Here is a 20,865-nt window from a genome sequence, read left to right as displayed (position 1 = left end):
CCACAGTTCCAAAGCATCAATTCTTCGGTGCTCAGCCTTCTTTATGGTCCAACTCTCACATCCATACATGACCAATGGAAAACCATAGCTTTGACTAGACGGACCTTTGTTGGCACAGTAAAGTCTCTGCTTTTTAACATGCTGTCTAGAGGGCAGGGTGAGGAGTAAATTTAGATCTGCCATCAACGTGCGACTATAAATTCAAGGCTTTTACAGACCATGGGAGCCCAACAGCTGGTGAGAAGGTCGGCTCAGGTTTAAGAAGTTCAAGGTCATTTTACCAACAAGGCCCCAAAGAGGGTATCAGTTCTCTTCATTCGACAAAGATTTAATGGCTACTGACGATGGCCACAGCCTGTGCTAGGCAGCAGTCCCACAGAAAGGAGCAAACTAAGCCAGTGTCTACAGGTACACCAGCGAAAGGTGCTTCTTCCCAGCACACACCACTGAGAAGGCAGTCGTGTTCCCGGATCTCACCCACCCCTTCTTTTGGAAATCCTGCACCACTTTCAAACCCCCAACCTGGCAAGCAGGAGAGCCCCGGAGCAGTATTCACTTCCAGAAGCATCCGTCAGAGTTAGGACTACAGTTCTATTTTCTAACTCGTGAGGAAGGCTACACACTTCTAATAGAAAGTAGATCCCAAGCCCCCTGCCCACAAATGCCATGAGGAAAAAAGAATCTAGAGATAAGACAGGCAGAAGCAGTGAGTCTTCATCAGGCCCCTACATCCTTATAAGGACATTCTGCGCAATCTCCACATGATAGGTCATCCAAGGACCCCACCCCCCCACTGTGAGCCCAACTGCATTGGGCTCTGAAGGTCAACAGGAAGTGACCTCATGAGACCTTTGAACTTAACCACGTTAGTTTAAGGACTATGGAAGCAACGTTAAGGGGGGAGAAATTCAAAAAACAAATGTACAAGATATTATAAAGTTGAAAAAAATTAAACAGTAAAAAAAAAATCTAAATTTTAGGAAAATGTTGGATGTTGGTAGTGGGGGCGGTAGTGGGTGAGGAAGGGGTATATAGGAACTCTGCTTTCTACTCCATTTGCTGTGGACCTAAAACTGCTCTTAAAATAACCTTTTTTTTTTTTTAATAACCAAAGGAAAGAAAACTATGTAAGGCAAATATGAAGAGAACAATCCGTGTGTGAGTACGTGTATTTGCCAAACCACCCTTCTTCACTTTTCAAAGTTTCTACAACAATCCTATTATTTTTACAATTAAAAAAGAGACATGCAGAAGAAACAAGATGATTTTAAAAAGCTTTGTTTAAAAAAAAGGATTCAGGGAAGCACAGCTAATTCCCACGTGAAAAACATCAGGCCAGGCTTATGATCTGTTTGGGTTACCCAAGCCACTCTGCAAGCAACGCAAGGGAGAAGCGGGCAGCCATCCCCTGCACCAGGCTAGAGCAGCCACAGCCCTGAACCACACGAGCCCTGCCAGCAGAGCGACAGTACTCACTGCCAGGCTGGCATCGGCGCCTGGGAAAGCCTCATGGCACAGGTCCTTTGTCATGTGGCTATTAAGCTGAAAGCAGATCTCCTTCCTGCTGCAGCTCCCAAACATCCACGCCGAGTGACAAAACACCACTCTCTGAAACTCTAACAGGCTTTCATTAGGCCTGGGCGTCAGGGTCTCACAGCTGAAATTCTGGAAGTAACCCTGGAACCAAACACTTGTGTCAAGCAGGGACAGAGCAGCGACTGCAAAGAGCCAAGACGTGTCCTCTAAGACGGGTGACTCGTCCCCCAAAATGTCTCAAAAGGGAAAATAAAATAGTATCACAATGCTGAAAAGGATGCCGAACTCCCGTGAGCTGATCAGACCTTCCTCATTCTGACTCCAGAGCCACTGGCTGTGTGGGGTCAAGGTGAGGCAAGGGAGGCATGGCCCTGGATGTGAAATTTAAGGGATGCCAAAACCCACAACTAAGATCACCTTTTTTTAATCAATTTTTTAAAAATAAAAAGTTTTTTCTTTTTTTTTTTTTTAACCATGAACAAAATAACACACTGTTAAACAAAGACAGATTCTTTACCATCTGAGCCACCAGGCAAGGCTTGAACTGTGCTGCTGGAGAAGACTCTTGAGAGTCCCTTGGACTGCAAAGAGATCAAATCAATCCTAATGGAAACCAACCCTGAATATTCACTGGAAGGACTGATGCTGAAGCTGAAGCTCCAATACTTTGAACACCTGATGCGAGGAGATGACTCACCGGAAAAGGCCTGGATGGTGGGAAAAACTGAGGGCAGGAGGAGAAGGGGGCGACAGAGGGTGAGATGGTTGGATGACATCACGGACTCAATGGACATGAGTCTGAGCAAACTCCAGGAGATGGTGAAGGACAGGGAAGCCTGGCTGCTGCAGTCCATGGGGTCGCCAAGAGGTAGACAAGACTGGCTGACAGAACAAGAACAAAACAAAGAGTGTCTGATCCTGAACTTGCAGATCTATCTCACGTCGCCCTAGTCTGGTGTGCTTGCCTACAGCTGTACTAGGAGAAGATCCCTAACTGAGTCACAAAGAGCATGGACTTGAGGAAAGCCTGATTTCACTGATACACGGTGTATGACCGTGGGCATGTTACCCAGAAATCTAAGACTCAGCTTCCTCTTCTGTAAAACGGGGACAACATCTTCCTCATTGAGAAAGGACCAAACAAACGTGCAAGCCCACAGTCTAACACAGCACCTGGTTTAAAACTGGAAGCCCAAATCCTGATTCCAAGAAGAAGCTGAATACGATGCCTAGAAGGACTTCTAGCCCATGCGATCTATCCATCTATCTATCTATTGCTTGATCTATCAAGCAATTTTCTGGAGATAGGTTTTGATGGGTTTTCCCTACCATCACTCTGGTGATGGACTTTTCTCTCTCTCTTTTTTAATATTTATTTATTTGGCCATGCCAGATCTTAGTTGCAGCATGCAGGCTTAGTCCTGGCATTCGAACTCTTAGTTACGGCAAGAGGGATCTAGTTCCCTGACCAGGAATTGAACCTGGGACCCCTATATTGGGAGTACTGAGTCTCAGCCACTAGACTTTTCTTATTTGCATCTTCAGCTGGTAGAAGTGAGGGCCATTCCTAGCACTGAGCTATGCCAGGGAAAGACAGCAAGTGAGAACAGAGAATGATGCCTACCCTGGTTAGCTCCTCAGGATAAGCAGGAAAGTGGTACCCAAACAGCAAGGCACAGTGAGCAGACAGACCACCTCTGTGTCTCTCAGATTCTCCTTCCTACAGCAAAGTGCAGGCATTATTTAAATAAAAGGAATCAAACCACCAGGAGAATTTTTCAACCTCTTGAAAAATTGACAATTTTTCAACCTCGAGTCTTTGCCAAGGTACCTAGCACGCAGGGAAAAGCCACTGTTCCCCTGCCACAGGCCATGAACCTCACCATCAACTGTGGATCTGCTAACGCCGACTCTGGGATTTCATTTTTTTTTTTTAACACCAAAAACATTTTGTATTGGGGTAGAGCCAAATAACAATGTCGTGACAGTTTCAGGTGAACAGTGAAGGGACTCAGTCATACATAAACATGTATCCATTCTCCCCCAAAACCCCCTCCCATCCAGGCTACCACATAACATTGAGCAGAGTTCCATGTGCTATCCAGTGGGGTTTTCTTTTTGGGGGGCGGGGGTGGGATCCATTTTAAAAATAGTGTGTACATGTCCTTCCCAAAGTCCTCAACTATCCCTCCCCGCCCCTCCCCCCCCCCCATCCTGCCTGGCAACCAGGAGTCCGTTTCCCAAGTCTGTCTCTTCCTGTTCTATAACACAGGGTGTAACACAAGTCCCTCAGTCCCATGGTAGCCAGCTTCCAAGATGGCTCCCAATGACCCTTGCCACCTGGCACCCCCCACTTTTGTGTAGTCAACCCCCCACTGAATCATGGCTGGCCTGTGTGATCAAGAATCTGTGGAAGCGACCAAGGAGAACTTCCCAGTCTAGGTCATTAACGTCACGGCAGTTTCCACCTTGGTCTCCTCACGAACTACTCGCTCTGGGACAACCTAGCCACCATGCTGTAAGGATACTCCAGCAGCCTACCTGAGACGCTTCCTTGGAAACAGACCCTACCACCCCAGCTGACATCTCTGCTGCAAATATCCAAGCCAGAACTGCCCATCTAAGACACTCCCAGAGTCCTGTCCCAGAGAAGCTGTGAAAGACAGTATTTACTATTGACGTGTGGGTTAGTCACTCAGTAGCGTCTGACTCTTTGTGACCCCACGGACTGTAGCCCGCCAGGCTCCTCTGTCCATGGAATTCTCTAGGCAAGAACACTTGAGTGGGTTGCCATTCCCTTCTCCAGGGGATCTTCCCGACCCAGGGATCGAACCTGGGTCTACTGATATAAGTCACTCAAATTGGAGTAGTGTGTCACACAGTCACAGATGATGAATCCAGGCCCTGAAGCCTGTGTTCTTTCCTCCAGGTCTCCACTGCCTTTCAGCTGCTTCTATAATTCTTTTAATCATTATCACTGTATATTCACATAGAGAATTAACAAGATACTCAAATCAAACCTCCACACCCTATCAGGTCTCTGAGCTAAGTATCTATGCCACATGCTGCTGCTGCTAAGTCGCTTCAGTCGTGTCCAACTCTGTGCTACTTACCTCTATTTCTTGCTGGCATTGTTACATTCTGAGCCTCAGCTTTCATATACACAGTTGCTCTTTTTGATTCATCCCTTCCAAAAATGGGCAGCTAACAGAGTTTATTAAGCCTCTGCCTGTAGGCTTCCGTAGTGGCTCAGTAGTAAAGAATCCACCAGCAATGCAGGAGACACAGGTTCAATCCCTAGGTTGGGAAGAGGCCCTGGAGAAGGAAATGGCAACTGGTATTTTTGTCTGGGAAATCCCATGGACAAATGTTAGGGAAATTAAATAGTCTTCTTTAGGCTTCAGAGACAAAGCAGAACAGGCCTCTGACCTTGCTTCTAACCTGCCAGGACACTGCCCTGACTGTGGGTGACTGCCTGCTGTGAGTGCAAGACTAGCCACACCACAGATGAGACAGTCTTGAGATTGTTGAGCCCCTGGAGGGGGTCTGGCCAACCAAGCCTCAGGCGGAACAATATTCCAAGTTCTTCAAGACAAAACAAACAACATTAGCATGACACCAGAGTTGCTATTTGCTCACAGATTGATGATGATATCAGTTTTCCTTCCAGGATTATAAACGGGGAACCGAACTGCAATCTTTGAAGTCTCACCCACAGAGCCAATGTGCTGCCTGGGACCTTTTCCCAGTTGAGACTCCAGATGTGCTGTGTCCCGGGACTTCCCAGAGCTCTTTGAGTCTGGGTGTTGGTCTAAACCCAATTTGGTGAAGTACCCTCTGCTGTTTCTCTTTTCATGTTAGTATATTGAAAGTAAGCCAGATAATTCTCTAATGAAAGTGAAAGTGACGTTGCTCAGTCGTGTCCGACTCTTTGTGACCCCATGGACTGTAGCCTACCAGGATCCTCCATCCAGGGGATTTTCCAAGCAAGAGTACTGGAGTGGGTTGCCATTTCCTTCTCCAGGGGATGTTCCCCACCCAGGGATCAAACCCCGGTCTCCTGCATGGTAGGCAGATGCTTTACCATCTGAGCCACCAGGGAAGTCCTAATTCTCTAATAAATACTGGTATTATTTATTTGTATATAACAAGTGGCTTATTTTGTTAACAAATCCTTTGAACCTGAGATGAAAGTGAAACTTCTCAGCAAAACAACAGAGTAGCCTGGCAGGTGATACAGTCTACGGGGTCACAGAGAATCAGACACGACTTAGTGTCTAAACCACCACCAGGTAGCCCAGGAAAGGATCTAGTCAATATCTTTGAATAAGCCCCTCGTATACTGATGTTTTCTCAGCATGTTTTGTTAAAAAAAATAAACAGCCATGCTGACACACCAGTACACACCTGTTCAAATGGCTTCAGTGAAAAGCAGGGACAACATCACGTGCTGGGGAGGACTCCACTTCTGGGCACCTCCCGGTGAGAAATCACACCCATATTAAGACCTGCACATGAAAGCTTCTAGCAGCTGCTGATTTAGCCATTCTATTCACACTTGCCCCAAACTGGAAACAACCCCAACGTCCTTCAACAAGTGAATGCCTATGCAAACCGTGGTACATCCATACTACGGATCAGTACTCGGCAATTGAAGGAAAAGGGTGACGTTAAAAACAACTCAGAAGAATCTCAGAGACATTGTGTGAGTGCGTGAAAGAAGCCAGTCTCAAAAAAGGTTCACGCACTGTGATTCCACTTATAAGATGTCTGAAAAAGAACAGATAGTGACACAGCAAAGGTGAGCAGTTAACAGGGGTGGCGGAAGGGGACAGGGGAAGGTGAACCCAAGGAAAGGAACAACACCTGGGAATTTTCTGAGCTGCTCAAAATGTTCCATATCCTGGGGCTTCCCCGGGGGTTCAGTAGTTAAAGAATCTGCCTGCCAGTACAGGAGACACAGGTTCGATCCCTGGCCCGGCAAGATCCCACATGCCACAGAGCAACCACACACGTGCAGCAACTCCTGAGCCTGTGCTCTAGAGCCCGGGAGCTACCAGTGAGTCCACATGCTGCATGTAAAGCCCACGTGTCCTAGAGCTTGTGACTGACATCAAGAGAAGCCACTGCAGCGAGAAGCCCGCACACCCATACAACCAGAGAGTAGCCCGGCTCACCACAACTAGAGAAAAGCCCATGCAACAACAAAGACCACACACAGCCAAAAATAAATACAATTATTTTTTTAAAAATTCCATATCCTGACTGTGGTGTTGGTCACACAAATCCATATACGTGGTAAAACTCACAGAACGCTACAGGAGGCAGAGAGAGCACTTTTACTATAAATATATATATATTTTTAATTTAATGCATGTGTGATTTCCTTCCAAAGCAATCTCAACTCCTTTTTCCCCTTAACTGTGTCTTGTTAAATCACCTTCAGGGCCTAGAGCCCTGTTGATTTTCAAAGCTTAAAAAAAAAATGCTGGTCAAAAGGACTTCTACAAGGAAGTTACTTGGAATCTGCTGATCTGTATCTCAGGAGTCCACAGTCTCTCAAACAATTCCATTCATTATTTTCCTCCAGAGGACAAACCTCCCACTTGTATGTCCCTGCAAACAGCCTTGCCTGGGAGCAAACCATCTTTTAGGAGGACACAAACTCAACTTCACAGACTCTCAATAAATGTGTCCAGTGAGTGAATGATGGGGTCCCTGAAGTCACAAGACCCAGACTATCCTGAGGGCATATGATAGCCTCGGGGGAAAACCAGCCCCCCACCCCCACCCCAACACCCTGCTTTGAGCCAGGCTTCCCATATGGCTCAGTGGTAAAGAACCCGCCGGCCAATACAGGAGACTCAACAGACCCAGGTTCAATCAAGTCAGTAAGGTCTCCTGGAGGAGGGCATGGCAACCCACTCTAGTATTCTCGCCTGGAGGATTCCATGGACAGAGGAGCCTGGCGGGCTACAATCCATGCAGCTGCAAAGAGTCAGACACAACTGAGCGACTAAGCACGCATGCACACACTTTGGGCCCCTCTCTGAGCACGAGGGTGACCATCCACTTAGACGCCTTTTGTTCTGACACCCAGGCAGTTAGCGCCTTTCAGTGTCAAAAATGTCTCAATTTGGACCAAAAAATATATATATATACACTGTCCCCTTGAAGACGAGGATTTTTCGGCCTGTTTTCTTCACTGTTGTCAATCTTAGGAATCGTGCCCTCCGGGTAAAAGGTGCTCGACAGACCTTTGTGAGAAACTTGTGAAGAGTTATTGAGACTCAAATGAGTTGTGATTTTTCCAGCTACCTGAGATCCTATGATAAGATCCTCATTAATCCATCAAAGAAAGGCTCTGTTTTAAGTAGCCAGAAAGTAGATCAGAAGTTTTGAGACACAGCTCCTGATCTCCAGAAATGAACTCTGGGGGAAAAGGCAAAATCCACACATCGGGGGCTAACTAATGATGCGAGCTACACTGCAGATGAAACCAGTCAGGCCGCCGCCGTTGGCAGCAGCCGCCTTCGGCACTGCCCTGGGGGCTCGCCAAAACTTCTGTGGATAATCTCCAATGGTAAGCCAATGGAACTGAGACAGAGACACTGCTTTGATCGGGAATTAGCAAAACGGGCATGGCTTGGCTGGGTCACATATGGGTATCTTCTCTCTCAACATACGGTTGTCCCGAAACAGTCCTGTCTGCTGGGGACTGGTTAGGGCTGCCAGGAGCTAACATCCTTGCTTACTAAGTGCCTCTGACCAACAACAGAGAAAGGGGGCACATGGGACGTCCCTGATGGTCCAGGGGTTAAGAATTCATCTTCCCAATGCAGGGGGTGCAGGTTCAATCCCTGGATTGGGGAGCTAAGATCCTCCACGCCACGGGGCAACTAAACCCATGTACCAGGAACAAGAGAAGCCCAAGGGCTGCAAGCAGAGAAGGCCTGCATGCCACAACGAAGACCCAGCGTGGCCAGAATTCAAGAAGGCAGGGGGCACCTCGAGAGTCGTCACAAGTGATAAGAAAAGAGCGTAGAGGCACAGCTCCCATCCCAGCCTGCCTGGTGGGCTTCTGCAGGGGCCAGCTTTGCTGTAGACTCACCCTGAGCAAGCCTGATCGATTTCCACCTCTTTCCTCGAATTCTGGATGGTGTGTCTGAATATAAGCGAGAGGAGGGTTGTTTGGAGCTGATATCTAACCACTGTGGCTCCCCTCACAAGGGACCATTAGGTTAGAACTGCAGCTTTCGGTGCATGGACATCAATCTTGTCCTGATGGGAATCCTCCAGCTTCGGCACAGCCCCGGGAGGTGTGGACGGTGCACCTCCTTCCTGTCTCTGTCCCTCCTTCCCCGCTGGGCCCTCCCCCAGAAAGTTATTTCCCCTTATTTTTGTGTGTCAATCTTATCCACCTGGAAAGGCCAGTTCCCCATCCCCACCCCATCCTTATACACCCCTCCGTCACAAGAGGGGTCCCTCATCTGGCCGAAACAGGAATCCTTCCCTGGAGGGGTGGAGATGGGAGTTCAAACTTCAACTTGGTGAGTCTCAATCCCAGCGCAAGTGGCATGAACGTTTCATCCCCGGGAATGGAACATGTTCAAAGGTATGACTGATCGCCAGCATGACGGGGGGTGGAGGTGGGGGCTGCCTGACTTTTAAGGTGGGGCCGTGGATGCTATGGGCTTCCTCGGTGGCTCAGTGGTAAAGAATCCACCTGCCAAGGCAGGAGACATGGGTTCAATCCCTGGGTCAGGAAGATCCCCTGGAGAAGGAAATGGTAACCCACTCTGGTAACCTTGCCTGGGAAATCCTATGGACAGAGGGGCCTGGCGGGCTACAGTGCATGGGGTCGCAAAGAGTCGGACACGACTGACTAAACAACAATGGATGTTACAGTTCCTGCGTCGCGCAAGGCAGCCCCACCATCACCAGCGAACTGTCCCAAGTGCCAGTGGAGAGAACCAGGAACATGAAGCCAATCCCACACGTGGCTGGAGTCTTTGGACCCAGGTCTCGATTCCTGAGATGACTCACCTTGGCCCGTTCTGGGGTTGGTATTGAGAGCTACCAAATTCCCCGTTCTCTTACGACTCAAGATGGGTGGGTGTCTGCCCTTTGCAACAAAAGAACCCTCTTTCCATAGATTTATATACAGATGGTTACAGCAGTCAAATATTACAAGCAAAAAAATAAAAAGACCAATAAAGGGCAATGTTAGGTATATTATGTAGAATTATACAGGGGAACATTATAAAGTCATTAAAATTTTCATTTCAAAGAAAACTCAATATGGAAAACACTCAGCGGTTAAGGCAGGAAAGTGGCTTCTAATTATACACGCATTGTTCTCACAATTTTTAAAAAAAGTATGTCTGTCTATAGACAGACAAATACTGGGAATATATTGAATATGCCAAAAATCAAATGGAAATAAATCAAATTTTAATTTTCACAAATTCTGACCAGCAGGATTGCAAGGAATTTTTACTTACTGTTTGATACATGAATACTTTTCTAATCCTGTTACAAAAAGTAGAGTACAAAGGGAATACTAAAATGAGCAAACAAGTTAACAAAAACACACTTCTTTACTGAAAGCTCAACTTAAATGCAACTTTCAACCAGAATCCAATGACTTAATATCTGAACACTTCCACCATTACAGTACCTTTTGCAAAGCTCTTGTCATATTGTAATTATCTAGAAAACTTCTCCAATCTGGTCTTGATGCTACACTCTGACAGCAGAGAACTGGGCCCTATTTTTGTGGCACCAATATTAACTAGTAATTTAACACAGCTAGTCAATCAAATACTTGTTGAGTTGATAAATCCTCACACAAAATGAAGTAAAAAAAAAAAAAATGTGAGTGAATATGCAATTAACTCTTGTCACCTGACCATCCTGATAGTAAGGGGTGGGGGGATGACCAGATTTCTTCTTAAAGGTTGTATCAATCAAAAGAAAATAGACTGGAATCTTCTAATTCTATATTCTGCAAGTTCTTCACTTGGATATTTTCCATTCAATTCATTTGCTTGGATTAAGGTTATCATAAAATCATTCAACCTTTCTTTACAGGGTCATAAATACCTGTGTCTTATTTTTGAATGTAGTAAATCTCTAGTTTACCCAAATCCTGACATTTTCAAGCAGTTCCTTCTACTAATAACATTGGCCCTCAATAAGATTTCATGCCAGATAATCAAAAGATTTGGCAAGATTATAAAGGAAGACATTAATCTCTGATTAATAATGGCCTCACAAATCTCCTAATCCAAACCCCAAATGGTCAGTTCTAAGTAGATGTCCTGCAAGGCCATCAAGAGAGGAAAAGGTAAAATTTATGCAGATATAGTGACCAGATTCTCACATGTTATCAAATACCTACAGTCCTTAAAAATCATTCATCTTTCACAGCAACTTGGTATGATTACTAAGCCACTTTCCACATAATTAACAGTAAGAGACTCTTTTTCTCATAGATAATGTCAAATGGCAGATGAAAGATCAAGTCTTCCAACCTGTCAGAATGGCTCTCATCAAAAAGACAAGAAATAACAAGTATTGGTGAGGATGTAGAGAAAAGGAACCCTCCAGCGCTGGAGGTGGGAATATATTGATAAATTGGTGCAGACACTATGGAAAAGAGTACGAAGGCTCCTCAAAGAATTAAAAATAGAACTATCACACAATCTAGCATTTCCACTCCTGGGTATTTACTTAAAGAAAGCGAAAACACTAATTTAAAAAGAAACACACACCCCTGTGTTCACTAAAGCGTTGTTCACAATAGCCAAGACATGGAGACAACCTAAATGGTCACTGACTGAAGAGCAGATAGAGAAAACACAGGGATATTACACAATGGGCTGTCACTCAGCCATCAAGAAGGACAGTTTACCATTTGTGACAACGTGGATAGACCTACAGGGAACAATTATGCTAAGTGAAATAAGTCAGACAGAGAAGGATAAATACTGTATGTTTTCACTTATGTGTGGAATCTAAAAAACAAATGAATAAATATAACAGGAACAGACTCACAGGTACAGAGAAAAAACTGCTGAAAGGGAGGAGGGGTGGGGCAATGGGCAAACCAGGTGAAGAGCATAAGACATACAAATGATCTGTTATAAAATAAAGTCACAGGGATACAATGAATAGCACTGGGAATATAGTCAGTAATATTCTAATAACCCTAGCATGATGCATAATCTACAAAAATATCATCAAATCACTATTTTGTATACCAGAAGCTAACATAATATTGTAAATCAACTACACTTCATTTTGTAAAAAGCAGACCAAAAAAGACATTTTTTAAAAAGAAAGACAAAGTCTTCCGATGAATGTATCAGTCAAGATGCTTGGGATGAGAAGAAGAGAATTAGAAAGTGGGTAAATTTATTGTCTAATACACTAAGTCCAGGTTGGCATTATTTGGTATACAAAACTTATTATTTAGTATACTAAGCTCCAGGTGCAGGAAGAATGGTGCCTAAGTGATGCCCACAAGAACTCTGCTTCCGTCTTTCAGCCCATCATCCTCTTGCCGTCATCCCAAGGCTGATCACAACATGGCTGCTGTGATTCCAGACATCACATTCAGTCCGGCTATCGGGTATCTCGGTGAGAGTACAGAAACACTCCCCAGATCCTTCTTCAAAGACCACCAAATGTCGGCGGCTTCTGAGAAGCACTTTGATTAAGGACAAAAGGAGTGTGAAGAAGGCCGTGCCATCATTTCCTGATGACAACAAATGGGTGACACTAAGCAGCACGGAACTGTAGCAGCCCTTCGCCGTAACAGCTCAGCAGGCTGCAGCAGCATCATTAACCTCTGGGCGACAAGCCTAGGTACAGAAAGCAACAAGCTGGGCACGGCAGGGTAGAAGGACAGAAAGAACTTGTGTCCTGGGTGATACTGTGAGCTGAGACACTGAACCAGGGACCCCTTCCTTTCTTATTATTTGAGGCAACTAATTGGTGAATTGCAGAGAAGGCAATGGCACCCTACTCCAGTACTCTTGCCTGGAAAATCCCATGGACGGAGGAGCCTGGTAGGCTCCAGTCCATGGAGTCGCTAAGAGCCGGGCACAACTGAGCGACTTCACTTTCACTTTTCACTTTCATGCATTGGAGAAGGAAATGGCAACCCCTTCAGTGTTCTTGCCTGGAGAATCCCAGGGACGGTGGAGCCTGATGGGATGCCGTCTATGGGGTCGCACAGAGTCGGACACGACTGAAGCAACTTAGCAGTAGCAGTAACAGCAATTGGTGACTTTCACTGCTATAAGTCAAAGATTCTATCACCTGAAGATAAATGCACTCTTGAAGGCCCCTTGAGGTTTTAGGGAAAGAGCACCAATAACTTGCCCAACATCACAAAGATGGACAACATACAGAAGGGCTGATCTGTCTCATCTTAATATCTATATTCCCAACTCTTCTTATCTTTAATACCAATCTCTAACATCGGTATCCTAACATGTCATGGAGTTTTCAACACAGAAATTTTTAAATTTATGTATGTATGTATTTGTCTTTTCCATTACAGTTTAGCACGGGATTTTGAATAGAGGTCCCTGTGCTCTACAGTAGGACCTTGTTTATCCATTCTAAGTATAACAGTTTGCATCTGCTAACCCCAAACCCCCAATCCATCCCTCTCCACCCTCCTCCCACTTGGCAACCGCAAGTCTGTTCTCTGTTTCTGATTCAGTCATGACACAAATTTTAATTCAAGTCAAGCAATATTTATTTACCTTCTATGAGCAGGAGAAACAAAAATCAGGAAAACATGCTTTCTGATCTGACAACCCTTTTATCCAGTTCAGAAAATGAGGAGAATACATAAATAACACGATGAAATTCACACCAAAATAGGAAAACTAAACGCCTTTTACAAGCACCCACATATGCCATCCTGACCTCTTTTTAGAATGTCACATCTTGCTTTTTCCTAGGGCTCCATTTTTTGGTATTGATTTTGAAAATACTTCTTTTCCACAATCCTTCTGTGTGCTAAAAGAACAAACAACTCAATTTTGAATTTTGGAAATCTATTTATTTGATCACAATCTTAAACCCCTTGTTTCCTCAGATTTTTCAAAACGAGCAGGGTTTTGGGGTTTTTTTTTTCCATTTTCATGTCTTTTCAACTCAGTTTCAGCTAGGAAAGATCAGAACTGCATGAAGTAAATGGGGTCTGACCTCCTGAACAGAGTGATATTAGTGTATGTCTTACACAGAAAACTGTGCTATTTTTCCAAAGTTGAAAAAAATTATCTGACCTTTAATAAGCTCAATAAGTGGACCGTGTACAATGTTTTCCTCATAAATTTTGCTCTTCAAAAGATACCATTAAAAAAGGAGAAGGTTAAAAAATAGCCTGGTGAACATACTCGTAATATATTTACCTAACAATGTACTTGTATGCAGAATATACACAGAACTCTCATAACTGTAAAATAAGATGACATTAAGTATGTGCGGTTTCTTACATGTCAGTTATACTCAAAAGCTTTATGAAACAATCAGACAAAAATCAATGGAAAAGAACAAAGTGTGAATGGCCACGTCACGAAGGAAGATAGCCAAATGGCCAAAAAGCACAGGAAAACCTATTCTTCTCTTTCAGGGAAATATAAAATTAAACCACAAGGAGATACCACTAACACATCCACCAGAATGGCCAAAATGAAAAAGATGGGTAATTTCAAGTGCTCATGAGGATTACAGTAAGTGGAACACTCGTATATCATTGGCGGGAATGTAAAATGGTACAAACACTTTGGAAAACAGATGGCAGTTTCTTATAAACATACACTTATTATAAGACCCAGCAATAAAAAGGAAAACAGATCTCCGCACAAAGACTTGTTCACAAATGTTCTTAGCAGCCTTATTCATAACAGCCCAGACTGGAAACAACCAGAGTGGCCAAGGGTGACCAGACCAACAAAGAGAAGCACATCTAGACACTGAAATACTCAGGGCAGCAGAAAGGAGCACGCTGATAAGAGGACGGAGGAAGGGGGAAGGAGGAGGAGAGAGGAATAAAAGGTGAGGTGAAATTACACCTAGGCTTTGTGAAACTGCAGAACTCCAAAGGGTCTTAAAAGCGGCCAGAGAGAAAAGACGAGACTATTTACAAATAACAATTAGCCTGACAGCAGACATAACAGCAACAACAAACGGATCATAAGACAGTGGATTAACACAGAAGCAATAATCCAGAATTGCACACCCAGCTAATTCATCATTCTGGAACAGATTTCAAGGCCCACAGAAATTGAGGTTACCCTCTGGCTTGGGAAGATTCCCCTGGAGGAGGAAATGGCCACCCACTCCAGTATTCTTGCCTGGAGAATCCCATGAACAGAAGAACCTGCTAAGCTACAGTCCACGGGGTTGCACAGAGTCGGACACGACTGAAGCAACTTGACACAAGCACACACCCCAATAAATGCTCACTCGTGGAACTTTCAAAAAACATCTCAGGAAGAAGGAAAGTTATCCCAGAAGCAAATTTTTCAGGTAGCTTGTACTTTCTTCTTCATGCTTTTTTGTGTTGGATTTCTTAAAAATGAGTCTGTATATTTTTACAATACCTGACTTTAAAGGTTAGCTTCAATGGTTAAATCAGATCAAAACAGAAATGAAACCAAATATCAAATTTTCAAATTCCCAGAGAACAACAACTTGTCAGGGCTAATATCAGATTTCCCTTAAAAATGTTAAAGACTAACTTGAAAGGACATGAAAATGAGGTTTATTTATTCACTCAGCAAGTATTTAGCAAAGATTTCTTGTGTGCCATGCACTAAATAGCAGATCCTGAATTAGTATGATGAGAACAAAGAGTGAAAGGCATCATAATACTGGATTTATGTCTTCTCTTACACGATACCGTTACGGAAAGCCCAAAGTCTACACAGAGTGCGGTTGCTCTTGTGGATGTGGAATTTTACATAATAGAAAAAAGATAATCTAATTTGGCCCAGGGCCCTTTTGTTTGAAAATGTATGCACAAATATGACCATCTAACACATGAAATTAATTCAGTGTAAATGATGAATTCTCATATTAATTTAATTGCCAATCTTGCCGTCTGTCTCTAATTTCCATCCCACGTTAAATAAGAAAACTGCCTAAGTTCATGGGCAGCACTGAGCATGTGCTCACTTTTAGGCCCCTTGTAGCCTATGGTCCCTGGTTTATTTCACAAGTATCAAAGGCTTAGAGCTTGGGCATTTAACATGTATCAATTGTTCCCTTTTGCTCAAAGTATCCACTTGGCAAAATATTTTTAACTGACTTAAATCTGGAGGAGGGAAGCCTATTAAAAGACAGTTTCTCCACTTTTCAAATAAACAGTTTCGGGGGGCTTCTTGATTAAAAACAAAGGCGGCATTTGGCATAAAAGGACTGGTGAAATCAGTATTTCTAGTAATTTGAATGGAAACCGTTGGGCTCTGATCTTGCCCGACATGTGGAAGTGGTTAAGGCAGTAACCTGGCGGAAACAGAGTGAGGGGCCTGTATGATGAAGTGAGGCCACAGCAGAAACTCTAACCATTACAAAGCAAGGGGGAAAAAACAAGTTGCTCCACCACTGCCCATTCAACAGTCAGGCTTGGTGAGCCCTCCTTTCAATCAAAGCACCAAATAAGAGGAGAGGTGCAGCCACAAGAACCTTTAAAATCCCTTCCCAGCAATGGTAAGCAACACCTGGAATACCTGGGCACTCAAAGTATCAACGGAAAGGACTCCAGTGATTGTACTTTGGGATTACAAGTGCATGCTCAGTCGCTCAGTCGTGTCTGACTCTGCGACCCCACAACTGTAGCCCGCCAGGCTCCTCTGTCCAGTGGATTCTCCAGGCAAGAATACTGGAGTGGGCTGCCACGCCCTCCTCCAGGGGATCTGAGGGGATCTTCCCAACCCAGGGGTCGAACCCAGGTCTCCCGTATTGCAGGTGGATTCTTTACCACCTGGGAAGCACCGAGATTACAAGAGCTCCTCTCTTATCTGTAGCATCTTCAGTTCAAGGGGAAAGTGCCTTTCTCAAAAACACTAAGCAGCTCTCTGCAATATGCAAGGTCAGTTGCAAAAGGTTTGTTTGAAATGCCTGGTTCACCATGCTGTCAAAGCATCAGCCAAGTACCTACAAATTCACACAACTTCCCTCATCCTCTGGGAAACCCACATTCCATTTTTCCTAAGGTGTTCAGCAAGCAAAAACTGGGCTCCCATCTCTTCTTTAGTGTTCTCTAACCTCCTCAAGGATGGAAAAAGGTGTTCATTTCTGATGTCTATCACGTGCATATATATTTATATATCCTTACAAATATATACCATTCTCCAAATGAATTAAATTCTTCTATGACTATTAGAGTTCAGTGAATGCTAAAGGATGAATTCCACTTTAAAAAAGTAACCCTTTCAATACTATATTCAATTCTTATCTTCTTAGAAACCATTTCCTCCAACAGTTTTTTAAATAAAAAGCAAAACAAAAATGTTCACCCAAGCTCCTCATAGTCTTAAGATAATTATGACAAAACTGCAATACACCAGAAGAAAATTATCTAAGGTAGATTTTTAAGTCTCCTTTCGGTAAATTTGGCCACAGAGTAGCCTTAGTATTCTATTATGACCTAGGGAATTCAATCCCTGTATAAAATTCCAGGAAAAGACTAACTGTGTGAAAAGGGACACTATAAAACTCGCTTCAGGATTCCCAAAGGGGAAGCCCTCCTTGAATGAAAAACCACACCCCAACTTACAGGGGGCAAGCCACTGAGTCTGTGACCCTATGGAGAACAGCCACATCATCACCAGGTATTTCAAGTTTCTCATCCACAAACAAGAAAGAAGAGATTATGGGAAGCGCTAGGCTAGCAGCTTACTATTTCCACCAACACTTCGCCCAGGAAGCCAGCCACTGGCCAATCATGTGTCTATTTATTTTACCCAGAAGCAGATCTATTAGCCAGACATTCTAAAAACACAAACGTTCCCTTGTGCTTGGAGTAACTCCAATATTGGTGCCTTGCTGCAGAAGGATGCTGCAGGAATATAAAGTGAGCCATGTGGATGCTGAGCCCACATGAAGAGCATTGTCAGAAACTATCATACCCAGAAGACCAACCCTACGGAAAGGCTAAAGGTAAAGCCCCAACCAGAAGGCTGTGGAATGTGGAAGACAGCCAAAAGCAGGAGACTTCAGAAGGGCCTGCCTGATCACAACAGTGAGGACAATTTTTAAGGTAAATGTCCCAAAGCTCTCAGGACCGAAAAAGCCTTTCATCCTGCTTTCTGTCCGGTTTAGACTGAGTAAGAAAAGCAAGACAATGCTGGAAGATGTTCTGAAATGGGCTTGGCCAAGTCACCAGGCGCAAAGCACAGTGAACCTAACCCACGGGGTTTAGGCTGGGGTTTGGCTCCGGCTGAAGACGCTGCCTGCGGGGTGGGAGAGATGGGGGTCCCCAAAAGCCATGGCTCAGGGTGGAACAGTAATACAGAGGAGGGCGGGGCTGAGCAAGTCAAACCTGGGAAACTAACAAGCAAGACATTAACCAGGACCATAAAATGAAACAGCCAGAGGCCACCATGGTACTCCAGAAGGATCACAGAGACAGGCTGAGCCGGCTAAACTGTTCCAGATGCGAGGCAATCTCTCCGCATCTCAAGCGGCGGATCTGATAACCAGGGTCCTCAGTTCTTCGTGCGTCGCACCTCGCTCGTTTTCTGGGAGACTCTGCACAGATTTCAGAGCTGGGCTCCCACGGCCAGACACGACATCCAGACTGATGCCCGGGAACGCGTGTTCCCCCTCGAATAAAACACACACACATGCACACACTCTCAAAGGGTCTGGCCGGATCACACAGCTAAAGTTTCTGGAACTTAAATCGTAAAACCACAATCAGAAGTTGTTTTGAAAAGCTCACCACAAAAATCTGTGTCCTTTGCTTTAAAAAAAAGGGGGGGGGGGAGGGGGTGGGAGAAAACTTTGGTCTCCATAAAGGCTGGCGGTAACGAGGGACAAAAATGCAACTCGGCGAGAGGGCGTGTTCCTCTTTGTCACCCACCCGGGGTCCCCGCGCCGTGCGTGGGCGAGCCGCGAGCACCCGCGCCAGCGGCCACCCCCCCGGCCCGCGGGCGGCCTCGGGAGCCCAGATTGCGGCCGGAGGTCCGGAAGCCGCGTCGGGCGCTGTCAGCGCGCCGGGTGGGATGGGAGGAAGCGGGGGGAGGGCGCCCCGGGGCGGGGGGAGGCGAGTAGGGACGCGCGCGGAGCCCGCGGCTCGAGTCCGCCGAGGTGAGAGAAGGGCGCAAGGGGTGGCGCGGGGCCCTGAGGCCCCGGAGCTCCGGCTATTGTTGCCTGGCTGGAGGGCGACTCTCCCGCCTTAGTTAGAGAAAGCCCGATGCCACTCGCCACACCTCCCGCAGGCAGGACCCGCGGGCCACGCAGCTCCTTCCAGCCGCGCCCGGATCGGCCGGCTCCGGGCGCCCGACTCGCACAAGTTGCCGCCCGCCCGCCCGCCGCGGTCATTGTTCGCCGCGCGCCTCCTACCTCCACGGCGCGGGCGGCTCCGGCTCCCACTCCCGCTCCCGCTCCCGGCCTCCGGGCTCCGCAGCTCCGAGCCCCGGGCGGCCGAGGGCGCGGCGGCTCCGGCTGCGCGTGCGGCGGGGACGCTCGGCTATTAATACCCGCGGGCGGCGGCAGCGGCGCGGACGCGCGCACGGGGCTGGCGGTGGCCGGCCGAGGTCCGAGCCATCAAAGGTGGCGCGGGGCGGAGGGGAGGGCGGAGCAGGCGGGGTGGGTGGGGAGCGGGCTCAGGGTCGCCATGGCCGCCTCGACGCCGGGCCGAGCGGCGCTCGCGCGGGGAGGAGCGGCGCAAAGCGGGCGGCGGCCGCGTCCCCGCCCCGCGCGCCAGGCGAGCGCTGCCCGCAGCCCCCTGCGCCCGCGCCGGCCCCGCCGCCTCCAGGCCGGCGAGCGGGAAGTGAAGGCAGGCGAGCCCCTCCCCGGGCCTGGGCCGGCCCCTCGGCGAGGGGCGGGGGAGCCCCAGCGCCGCGCCGCCCGAGCCGCGGGGACAGCGGGAGAACCACAGCCCCCTCCAGCGTCCGCGCCCGCGCCCTGCGAGCCGCCGCACCCCGCCCCGGCTCCGCTCCGCCCCGCCCCGGGGGCAGGTGCGCCTAGGGGCCGCCCGCCGCGAGCGCCCTCCCCGGCCCGGCGAGCCCACCTCCGATCCGCGCCTTACTTGGTCCTGCGGCCCGAGCCGGGCTCGCCGCTCGGCCACCGCCCGGCCAGAACGCAAGAGGCGCCGGGGAGAGCGCCGAGCCAGCAGGGACGCGCCAGTCCCGCCGCTGCGGTCGAAAGCGAGATGAGGGCGCGGGAGACGAGCACCCGGGCGACACCGCCAGCCGCTGGCGGAGGATCGGCCCGGATCGGGACTCCGCGAGTCGTGCTTGTGGTTGTTCAAGAGGGAGCCCCGCCCGTGAGCCCACCTCCTAGGACTTTCCGTCTCCGCGCGGGCCGCGGCGCGGTGCGGGGACCCACGAGCACCTCCCCTTCCCCGGGGCCGCTGGAGCGGGCTTCCGGCACCACCCTGGGCCACGAGGGACTTAATCCCGGAGGGGCAGTGGTCACCTCCCCTCCCCCGCCGCGGCCCGGCTTCCTCCACGCCCCCTCCGGGGACCCGAGCGATGCCCGCGCACGGGAAAGGAGTGGAATAGGTCAGCTGTTTACAGATTCTTGTGGGGCCTCGGAGCTCCGGGAACTCGAAGGAGGCGGGAACAAGATTCTAGGACCCAGCAGGCAGGGACCTAAGAGGGAAAAGTCAATGGTTCCCATCCTCCAGCTGAGAGCTACCGCTTTACACCTCCATCCCCCATCCTCAGCCCCGGGTCTTGCCCTTTCTTCTCCTCTTGGATGGGCCCTCTACACATGGAGGGCAAAGGACTGGCGGCAGGTTCCAAAGGAAAAACCACCCTCGGCTAGATCCGGAGGGCACCCACCCCTGACGGCCACCGGCTACAGCGCCCTGGCCATTTGGCGCCTTAGAGAAGTTTTCCTGGCTTCCCTGGTAACTCAGCTGGTCAAGAATCCGCCTACAATGCAGGAGAGCCCGGTTCGATTCCTGGGTTGGGAAGATCCCCTGGAGAAGGGATCGGCTACCCACGTCAGTATTCTTGGGCTTCCCTGGTGAAATGGTAAAGAATCTGCCCGCACTGCGGGAAACCTGGGTTCCATCCCCAGGTGGGGAAGATCCCCTGGAGGAAGGCATGTCAACCCACTCCAGTATTC

General features: G+C 47.7%; 1 protein-coding gene across 2 annotated transcripts in view; it reads right to left on the bottom strand.

The window, feature by feature from the left end:
- FARP1 (FERM, ARH/RhoGEF and pleckstrin domain protein 1) overlaps positions 1-19,563 on the bottom strand; it is a 309,098-nt gene extending 289,535 nt beyond the window's left edge. For both annotated transcript variants that reach the window (XM_059892059.1, XM_005213945.5), the window contains exon 1: positions 19,132-19,563. The gene's annotated coding sequence lies outside the window, so the exon portion shown is untranslated. The remainder of the gene's footprint in view (positions 1-19,131) is intronic.
- Positions 19,564-20,865: the final 1,302 nt, after the last annotated feature.

This window comes from Bos taurus, chromosome 12 (genome assembly GCF_002263795.3).
Source record: "Bos taurus isolate L1 Dominette 01449 registration number 42190680 breed Hereford chromosome 12, ARS-UCD2.0, whole genome shotgun sequence".
In the NCBI taxonomy this organism is placed as follows: domain Eukaryota; kingdom Metazoa; phylum Chordata; class Mammalia; order Artiodactyla; family Bovidae; genus Bos; species Bos taurus.
Note: the sequence above shows the minus strand (reverse complement) of the source record. Positions and strands in the feature narration are given on the sequence as shown.